The following is an 11542-nucleotide window of genomic DNA, read 5'->3' as shown; positions in this document are numbered from 1 at the left end:
AAGGTGACTTTTTTAAATCAATGTAACTGTTTTCCAAAGAAACCTAAATCTCCTCTAAATAAGATTGGCATAATTCAAAGGCTAAATAGCTTTTTTTTAATGCACAATGTCTGAAATTTTATTTTAAAACACACAAGCTGTGCTAAGAGATAAGACCAAATAGATGAAAATCAAGATTAAAAAAACCAAAAAACATAAAACCAAAATCGATCTACAGGCTATTCAGATACTAGGATATTAGACACTATGCAAATGTGATATCAATATATTAATGGGTAAAATGATAAAGGTACAGTGAAAAGTATGATTCAAGCATTATGAAAATAGAAGACAAGGTGGAAAGTTATACCTTAAAAGTATAATCCACCAAGAAGAATTAAATAGGAATATTAGAACTGAAAAACATCATAAATGAAGTTAAGAAATCAATAAAATGTTTAACAGCATTCTAATTAGATAGCAGTTGGAAAAATCCAAACTAAATCAGGGGGAGTAAAAAGGATACAAATACAGAACTGTGCATCAGAACCAAGTAAAACAAAATTATTTTTACCATGTGTGTAATTTGTATTCAGAAAAATCAAAACAATATTTGAAAATATAGTGACCACAACTTTTCCAACCTAAAAAACATTAAGCCACAGATAAAAGAAACTCTATGTCCTGCATAAAAAGATAAATAAAATTAAAATCACACATAATAATATCATTCAAAAGCTTCTAAAAGATAAACAATTGGAAGGAAGAAAGAAAATAAAGATAAGAAAGTAAAGGGTCACATTTTATAAGTAAGAACAAACAAAAATATAGAAGCCTTAAAAAATAAACAGCAACAGAACTGCAGCACAGTCTTTAATCAACTCAATCTCTGACTGGATTAAGGTGATTTTACCTTCAAAGGAGAAACAACACTGACAGTGGACTTTTAAACAAAAATGACTGTGGCCAGAAGAAAATGGAATGATATATCTAAAGAGGTGAAGACAAATAAAATAACCCAGAAAAAAATACTTGTCATAAGAAAAGCTAAATAAAGACATTTTCAAGTGAATAAAAAAAACTGTGCTAATTCATTATTTGCAATATGCCATGTGAAACTTGTGAGGTTCAGGTAAAATAATATCTACAGGAAATTTTATATAAGTTAAATGCATATGTTAGAAAGTAAGAACAATTTTTTAAATCTCTATTTTTACACTTGTTTATGTATTTCCAGAAGTTTTTATTCAAAGAACAAATGACATCTTCATATGACAAGGCACTGCCAGCCTAATTGCTGTATTTCTGATCACTAACAAAGTCCTCTCGTGTTAGATGGATATCCCTTTGGGAAACTACTAAAAATGTGGGCTCAATTGCTGAATTGTCTTTGGAGTAGATTAGATTTGTTACAACTGTATTGTGATGTGCTTCTACTGATGTATTAGCTGGAGTGTGTGCACTGGGAGGAATCTGTATCCTAATACAGCTTCTTTGTGGCATGTGACTTGGGTCATAAGTTGAAGATGGTGGCTGACATGGCTCGGTGGACAGATAGGTTGCTTCAGCATCTTCATTTTCTGCAATATTGTTGTCTTCTTCAATTCCAACAGATACTAGTTGAGGCAGCTTCCTATTCTTTAAACCAATATGAGTATATTTTGCCTTTCACCTTACATATTTTCTGTGTTTCACATTTTCATCAATGAGTTGTCCAAATATTATTATGACATCTATTGAAAACTGTGGAGTATAAAAGGGGCTTGATCATCTTGTGAAATCACCCAGCATGATCTTCATTGTCTGAATATAAAAACATTTTCTAAGTACAATTCTCCAAATGGGCAGGACCAAGTATTTTCTTGCCTAATAGCTTCATTATCACCCAGCTGTTTCATAAGCATTTCTAACTGATCCTTTAGCTTTGATAAAAATGTACAACACTCAGGAGTTTTCCTATCAGTCTTCATTTTGGTTTGCATTGCATAGAAACAACAGCAAGAGAGCACCACAGGGTCCTGCTTGTCATGCTCCTGAGCTGTTCTCATATGATGCTGTATGCTCTTAAACTGGGGAGGAAGTGGGGAAAGTAGAGCAATCATGAAGATCTCTATTCCAGAAGTTACCATTTCCTCTGCAGATCACATTTTTATGAATAAAAATAAAAATAAGTTATTGGAATGAATAAGTGATATAGCAAAGATTCTGAATTCCACCAATATAAAGATCCATTTTACTTTTATATACTGACAGTTAGAAAATGTGATTAAGAAAAGATACCTTTACTATGACATGATACATGAAATTTAAGATATGTAGTCCAAACTTTACAAAATGTTTTGGAAACATTAGAAATAAATGTAAGACCTTAAACTATATTATCAACATGGATGGAAAATAATATATTAAAGGCATTACTTTTCCTCAAATTGTTCTATTGATCGATGGAAATCACAGGGGCAATTTGATAGATTGATCCTACAATGTATATGGAAGTGAATGCTCTAAGAGTAGCCAAGATGATTTGAAGACAAAGAATCAGATTAGAAACACTGCACATCTAAACATCAAGAAGTGCCAGTGACTGATACAAGTTGATATTATGAAAAGATAGACAAATACACGAATGGAGGTGACTAGAGCAATAGTTGGCAAACCATGACCTGTGATCTGGATTCTGCTTTTGTAAATAAAGTTTTATTGGAATGGAACTATAACCATTCATTGACATATTGTCTATGGTTGCTTTTTCATTACAATGGATAAGTTGAGTAGTTGTGACAGACAACATATGATACACACTGCTTGAAATATTTAATATATGTTCCTTCAGAAAGTTTGCCTGCCATGGGCTAGAGAGTTTAAAAACATACTTGAGTGCATGTTACCACTTGGCCTATGACAAACATAACACTACCAGTGAGGAAAGTAAGATCTTTTCAATAAATTGTACCAGGTCATACAGAAATGCTTAGAGAAAATGTAACTCTTGACTCACTCTTCACATCACATTCAAAAACTAATTCCAAGATTAGTTCACATACAAATGTAAAAGGTCAAATTTATGTAATAAATTTATAAATTAAGGAGATCAGAATATATTTACAACCTTGTGGTAAACAAAGAGTTCTTAAAAAAGGAAACACTGAGAAGGAGCTATGAGTTTCTCTTAAGCAATAGTAGGCATCATTTTCAGACAAAAAAGACACTAGATTGTCTTTCAAACAACCTTGAGCCTGATCTGCCTGAAAACTGATAGCATTTAGAACAACTTTTAAATGTGAATGAATAAGATATCCTCTTCCCTTCCATATCCCCTTCCCTTCCATTGTACTCAAAAGGTATAAGTTCAGGAAGGATGAAAAGGGCCCCTAATCACTATTATCAGTGATAAAAAATTTGTTCAATAATATGCCTGAGTTATACTATCTTGGGTGTTCTTTATTATAGACTATATATTCTGAGCGAAGAAAAGACTGGAAATAATTTTGGCAAATCACTTGAAAGAATACATATTTCATTTCACTCCAAACAACAGAGCCCATTTGGGGTATTTAATGGAACTGTTTACAGCCTACCTGAAAATCTTAAATTTGATTTTCAGCATCCCCATTTAGTTTTATCACACCATTTGCACTGCTTACTAATTCTAAGCTGTGTGGAAGATTGTGTAAAATCCCAGTTTGTCCCTCCCTGTTGGTAACACCTTTATTCAACTATTTTAAAGCTGAGTAGCAAGTGCTGGTATTTTTTACATCACATAGAGCCAGTCTTTTCTGAAGGCAGGTGGAAAACCATTTAAATGATATGAATATAGGGATTATTAGAAGGCTACCTAAAACAAATCTTTAAACTTCTATCAGGTGTCAGCAAACTGTTTTCTGTAAACAGCCAGATAGTAAATATTTTAGGCTTTGCAGGCCGTATAATATTTGTAGCAGCCATTCAACAATGCTGTGTTCATGTAAAAGCAGCCATAGTAGTCATAAGTAAACAAATGGGCATTACCATGTTCCTTTATTCACAAAGGTGGGTGTCTGGCATATTTTGGGCAGTGGTCCATATTTGCCCAATGCCTTTACTAGGTCAATCCTGAAATTCTATCCTTCCCTTATTTTAAGATAGTGACCCTTCTTATAATATAAGGGCAACTCTATATACTACCAACTAACATGTATAATTTTGTAGAAATTATCTTTCAAATACAAAATGGGTTTCAAAAAGAACAAAAGTAAAAAGCACTGAGAGACCTAGGCATAAATGAAGCCAATGCCAATATTTACCACAAATTATTAGGAAAATGTATTTTTAAAAATATTGACCAGGAACAGAAGGCAAACCTTAGTGAAGTAAGAATTTTTCTGGCGTCCATGTCAACTCGTTCATTAAGTCACTTACTATTCAACAAAACATTATTGACCACTTACTATGTCAAGGGACACTTTATGCTAGGTGCTAAGGATAGGGCACTAAATACATGTCAGCCATGATCCAGGCCTTAACAAAGTTTTCAGTCTAGTAGGAAATACAGACACCAGGTAGCTAATTAAAAGTGTGATTAAAGCTGCCCAAGAGAAGTAGAAATACTGTGAAAGCATATGATAGAAAATCTTATGTAGAAGGCAGGAATAGGATGGGGTGGAGGTGCTGAGAAAATATTTCTGAGTGAGTAATGCTTAAGCCGTAATATTAAGTCAGATTTGGCCAGGAGTGGACTGAGGTTGAGAGGGGTAAGAGTTTTCAGGGCTTCAGTCTTGGATTTGCTGTCCATACTCTAAGGTCATACCTTTCACATTTGTATTTAATTATGACACTGAGGATAACCTTATTTCACTTAGTAAAACAGAACAAGTATTTTCCGACTGTGGCTACTAGGTGAGTATCTCAGATGCCTTAGAACAGAAATAAGGATTTATCCAACCTCCTTGGATGAGATCTCCTGCGCTCTTGGCCAAAATTTAGCCTTGCTTCATCTTTGACTTTCATCTATTTATCAAATATAATTATTTCACTGATATTAAATCAAAGACCACGAAAAAATTTTAGCCAGGAAAAGTTTTATATTTAGAGATGAACACCCATTTGACGAAAGAGAGAGAGAGAGGAGGGAGGGTGGGAGGAAGAAATAAGAAAACAAATGGTCTTGGTATAGAGAGATCCTGACAAGTGACTAATAGCAGAAAAATATCTTCAAGTTTATTTCTAAAGAGGTTTAAACTGAAAATGCCACCCAAAAGGCATTTGGAGAATTGTTTTGTGAGTAAATGTCGTATCTGTAAGAAAAAAAAAAGACTAATAGACTCTCTGAACTGTAACAGCTTGATGCAGTAAAATATACAGTCAATTTTTATAAGACTTATTCATAGTGCAATGGGTAAAGCTTTTGTCACTAAACCAAAGTGTCCCTGATAAAAATTGTACTTGTTTTTTATGTTACAATATTTAATACTCTGTACACTGTGGGTGATACACCACAGGTTTACAAGACTTGGGTCAAGAGAACCGGTACAACCCTGAGGCTTACTTTATGATCCTATCTGACATTTTCATTCAAGAGCTATGTCTGCAACTTCAGCAAACTGTGTAACATAAAAGAACAGATACATTCATATAATTGTCATCTCTTTAATCCCACATCTTTATGACTGTGAGGGTCACAGAGGACCTGTGGTCCTAAGGTACCAGATATGATATCAAACCTCTTGGAAAACAGTCTCCTGGAGGAATTTCCACCTTTCCGATCCAGTAGACTGGACCGTAATACATCAGGGCAATTATTTTCTAAATAGAATATTAGTGCATCACTCATAGGGGAAAATCATTGATGAGATAATTAATGTAGTTTTGATATCATAAGTAAGAAATGTACATTGAAGAACTGTTTATTTGTAGAAGCCAAGACACTGAGGTGAGTATTTCAGATTAAGTTATTTTTGTGCATGGACCACACAAACAGCAATAAGCACTCAGAGAGATGGTTGACTCCTATTTCTCGGGTGTCAGCTCAGTGGTCACTTACGTAGAGGAGCATTTTCTCACCTTTCAAACAAATGTGAATCTCCCACTTAAAACTTATCAAGCTTAAGGTCCTTCTCCATTCTGTAGTATTTATTATGTCAGGATCTTACTAGTATTTGAATGGTTATTTGGTGAATATCAGTATTCCACAAAATAACATCAGTGATATAAGCATGGGCATAATATGTAGTTTTGTCCACCTTTGTGTTCAAAAACATTGTCTACAATAGTACGTGATGGATATAGGAAACTATTTTTATTGAATGAATGAGTCAATGAATGGGAGATAATAATATAATAGCTGATAGATTTATAGAGGGCAAAACATATATATATTTAATTTGTTTTAATTTGGGAAGCGGAGTCAAAATAATCATGTTAATAAAATTATATCCACAATCAGCTTGACTAAATTCAGTTAATTCAAAATACTGGAAACTAAATCTTTGCTTAGGAATTTTCTGGTAAAATGCAATACTCCATAAGCAAAGATACTACATTAAGTAATTAATCCTACAACTGAGTTTGCTAGATTCAGTCCCTTTCTGGATCTGTCAATGAGTGGAAAAAGTTTCACAGATCCTCTTTATCAAATTAGTCCTTAGGGCCCAGTAAATAAAGAGAGTGAGTAAATGAGGCATGGAGGTAGGGACAGAGGAAGGAAGATAATTTAGAGCTGTAACGGTGTGGTGGTTTAGAGCTTGAGTTCTAGCATCAGATTGTCTGGATTCATAAACCTCTCTGCAATGAACATCAGCTGTATGTCTTATGCAACTTATTTAATCTCATTGGGGCTTCACTTTCCCCATCTCTAAAGTGGGCATGTTAATGTGCTTTGCACCATTAGGCAATTTAGAGTATTGATTACGGTAACGTGTGTAACGTGCTTAGAAGGCTTAGAAGAGTGTCAGTCACATTGTGTATGCACTATGCAAGGGTTAACCCTTAATATTCTCCCCTCTTTGAAAATTTGGTATACTTCAGGCCTATAGTCATGCTGTCGCTGCCCTTTTCGGAACAAAAGCCCTTTAGAACTTGACAATCTTAGAAATAATTGAAAGTTGTGGTTCAACATTTAGAAAATACTGCAATAAGCAAGTTTTTTTCACATAGATCCTGTTGAGTTTTAAGCATCTGCATTTTTTTTGTGGTAAACATTACAAATTGTTAGGATGAATAGCAAAAGTAAGAAAGTTCTTATAATTAAAATATTTCTTGGCACACAATCTATTTCTACATTCCAAGTTCTCTATGTCTATATTTGTAATTTACAGATGATGAGAAAACAATGAGCATTACTTTTTAAAATATACATACTATACATATGTATGTGTATGTGTGTATATATATGTGTGTGTGTATATATATGTATATATATTTATATGAAGATAGGGTCCTCTTAGGAGGCCTTATCTGTCTCATCACTCCTCAGGGGGTCAGGATGACCACTAGGTGGCACTCAGATTTCAAATTGCAATGCAAATTAGATAAGGTATCTAATGTCCACAAATGTTTATTGTCCCCAAAACTTTGCTATACTGCAGAATAGCTCTTTCTTCCCCTTTAGCTGTCTAAATGTATGGAGGTTCCACAAGATAAAGTTGAATCTTCACTGTGCACTGTGCAATCGAATTAATGCTCTCCATTTCAATTACAGGTTCAATAATATATACATATAGATTCTATTGCAACACAAATACACATAATTATTTCATTCTTATTCTGTAGCCAAAATGCTTTAAGTTAAGAAAGCCCCTTCAAGATATTGATATAAGCCTTAATATCAGTGCTTCAGTACTGAAACTGTAGGAAAATGTCAATTAGATTTTGCATTGAAAAGTCATTTTTAAAACTTTCTGTATTTGTGTCCTGTTTTCCACATACATGGATTTGTAACATTAATGGAAGTGTTTTAAACATCAAACAATGCTTACTATAATTTTCTAAAATATATGTTACCTCTCTAAAACTGTCTTATTGAAAAACTAAGCCTGATATAAAAGAAATATGGATCCATGAATAAGAAAGAGATTGTGGAATCATAAAGCAAATACATTGGATTTTCTGTCTAAGGATTGAACGAATTTGAAGAAATTGAAAAGGAATTTTCAAATGTCAGAAAATGCCAGTATATTAAAAATTTTAAGCAAGCCATAAGCATTAAAATGGATGCTTCAATCTCAATAAATCCTCCATACCAAACCACAATCCATATAAGATTCAAGGTTTCAACTTCTTGAAATCGAGGTGCATTTGAAATGAGATAACTGTATTTGTAGTTTATTTACTGTCTTCAAACTTTATTAAGAACTTACTCTGTGGTAATCCCTGTTCTGTACACTGCAGATACAAAGGTTAAAATAAGGTCACAGAACACAGGTAACTTAGCTTATTTTGGGTTCCATGGACACTTGTCAAGTAAAGACTTAAAATAATTTTTAAAAATAATAAGTATTATAAGAAAACCAACAAACCGGTCACAGGAGAGACTTTGAAAGGCTTATTTTAGGTTAAAGTATGCATGTCAAAGAGGAAAAGATCATATCAAGTTTTGTAGGGAATAGTCACCCAGCAGAAAAAAAATCATCCAGTGCAAAGGCCTTGGTGAAGTGTATGAGGGTAAAATTAATTAAGGAAACTCTGGAAGAAAAGTACACTTGGGGGAAAATCAAGACACTGATTTTGGTCATGTTACATTTCAAATCCCTATTAGACCTCTAAATGGAGTTGTCAAATAGTTGGGTGTGAAGCTGTAGGGAAAAATTGAGAGTAGAGATTTGCAAAAGTTTAGAATGGAGATTTGTAAAGGGAAATTACCTGTTGAGAGAAAAAAAGATAAAACTTTAGGAGCAATCTTGTGATCATGCCAACATGTGCTGCTTGGACAGATGATAAGAACTCCGTAAAAGGAATTTGTGAATATATAACGGATTGAAATGTACATGGGATTTGTTTTAATCATGTAAGACACATAGACACAGAAACGACTGTCATGAAGAAAGAGGTTTTTGTACTCACAGATCCCTAGAAACACGAGGCATAGCCTGCGATGCTGGGCCACACACCAGGGTTGGTCAGAAGGCAAAAGGAGTAGAAGAAAACATAGGCAAACATCTTTGTACAGTTTTAACAGGAAGAAATGGGCAAAGCAAGGTAAACAGGTATAAAATTGGTAAGTCTGAAAATTTTTTGTGAGCACAGGATTGTCCCTACTTGTCTGGTACTTGACCCTAAGTGATTAGGGAAGGGGAATATAAATCTGAAATGTTAGAGCCCCGTGGGAACCCAGTAAAGGAGGTGGTTGTGGTTTGGGCTTTGGATTCTAAGAATTTGCTAATCCTGGTAGGGGCAGTCTCTCCCAGATCAGCAAAGGTCAACAATGTCAAAGTATCAGGAAAAACAAAAAACAAAAAGATGGACAGTAGAAAACATGATTAATACATATCGGTTATAAAGTTAGAAGAAAATAAATAAAGTATGATTTTACAGCAAACAAGATAAGAAAGTTATAAAAAAGAAGAAATGGTTCCCCATGTCAAAAATGGCTTTGAGTAGTGAAAGTTGAGAGGAGGAGAGGGGCCACTGACCTTGACAACACAAATGTCCCAGTGACCTTCGAGAAAATTTTAAAGGAGTTGTGAGACTGAAGCCTATCAAAATGCGTTGAGAACCCAATGGGCTGGGAAGTGGTGGCAAATAATTTGAGACAGAATTTTGGTAAGAGGAGAACAAAGAAATGGTGTATAAGATCACTTAGTTTTACTTTACTGTTTAGGCCTCAAATTTTGCCTGGTGACTTCCATTTCAGAGACCCTCGGTTTTGCCAAAAGAATGCTGAACGCTAAACCCACACCCAGCCTTCTTTGCTCTCTCAGCTCCCAGAACACTGAGAGTCAGAGTCGTATGTACAATTGAGGTAATATATTACAGTCTTCTAGCCCAATAAAGATATTGGCATTTGGGGTTTCCAACAAATGACCCTCTCAGATGATGTTCCAGTAAAGGGTAAGTTGACAAGTCACACTGCACATCCACAGCTTCCAAACAGGATTTGGTTCTCTACCTTTATGAGTACACGGCCAAGTACTACCTATCATCAAAGAAACAATATTATCATAGTTAAGACGGTAGATTTTAGATCTAGACTGCCTGGATTGAAATCGCAGCTTTAGGCTGGGCGCTGTGGCTGACGCCTATAATCCCAGCACTTTGGGAGGCCAAGGCAGGCAGATCACGAGGTCAGGAGATAGAGACCATCCTAGCTAACACAGTAACCCCATCTCTATTAAAAAAAAAAAAAGAAAAGAAAAAATTACCTTGGTGTGGTAGCGGGCACCTGTAGTCCCAGCTACTCGGGAGGCTGAGGCAGGAGAATGGCATGAACCCGGGAGAAAGAGCTTGCAGTGAGCCGAGATTTGCCACTGCACTCCAGCCTGGGCGACAGAGTGAGACTCCGTCTCATAAAAGAAAAAAGAAGAAGAAGAAGAAAAAAGAAATCACAGCTTTACAACTTACTATATGGGTTCCTTAGGCAAGTTAATCTGTTTACACCTAATTGTTCTCATCTCTAAAATAAAGACAATAAAACTTCCTACCTCATAAAGTTGTGTGAAGTTATTAAGCAAATGGAAAAGAAGTTCTTGGTAAGCCTTAGGTCAACATCAACAATTAATATTGTTACTGTTTTATTAGTAAGATAGGAAGGAAACAGAAAGAAATAGAAGAAATTTAGAAAAAAAATGAGAAAAAATAAAAGACATGCTGAAGGAGAAAATTTTGAAAACAAGGAGGGAAGGAAATCATCAGTGAAAACTATGACAGTTGTCAGAATCAAAATGGAGTCACTAGTGTTAAAACAACAACAACAAAATCTTGACAAATAGAGCCAGGGAAAGCTATGAAGAGAAGATTATTATGCTTGCTTGCCTGATAAGAAAAACGATCACAAACTGCATGGCAAATACTACAACCTTGCACAAAGGCCATCACAATGTTACACAAATATACTTCTGCAAGGACATTTATCTACCCAGCAACTGCCTGTCCAAACTCAGACTGCCATCACCTTTATTATTGATTTTTGAAAATTGAATAACTGAGACCTGGAGCAAGATGGAGGAATAGAAGACTCCACCAATTATCACCCGACAAGAACACCAATTTAACAACCATCTACACACTAAAAAGGATCTTCCAATGAACTTCCAGGTGGCTCAGAGCAAAGAGAGAGAGAGAGACTTTGTTTGGGAGAAAGTAAAGAAAGAGAACAACAGTCTCTGCTTGGTAATCCAGGTAATTTTTCCAAGGCTTGTTTAAGACCATCAAAGTAGTACCTCTATGAGTCTGCAAGAACCACAATGATACTAGGCTTGCAGTTCCCCCTAAAGCAGATACAGCTTATCTCACAATACCCAAGTCCTTTAGAATACTGGAATGCCTTACCATGAAGGATGGGTACAAGCAAGCACCTTTGTTATTGATTTTTGTAACCAAGGATAATTACTTCAAAACAATTATCCTCATTTTTTTCTTTAAAAATTTTTTG

At 34.9% G+C, this 11542-nt stretch overlaps 1 pseudogene; it reads right to left on the bottom strand.

Annotated features, from left to right (window-relative positions):
- Positions 1-1269: 1269 nt before the first annotated feature.
- Positions 1270-2108, bottom strand: LOC105508337 (annotated as a pseudogene).
- Between the last annotated feature and the right edge of the window lie 9434 nt (positions 2109-11542).

The sequence above is a fragment of the Colobus angolensis genome, unplaced genomic scaffold (assembly GCF_000951035.1).
Source record: "Colobus angolensis palliatus isolate OR3802 unplaced genomic scaffold, Cang.pa_1.0 Scaffold16, whole genome shotgun sequence".
Classification (NCBI taxonomy): domain Eukaryota; kingdom Metazoa; phylum Chordata; class Mammalia; order Primates; family Cercopithecidae; genus Colobus; species Colobus angolensis.
The sequence above is the reverse complement of the archived record's forward strand: the minus strand, read 5'-3'. Positions and strand labels throughout refer to the sequence as shown.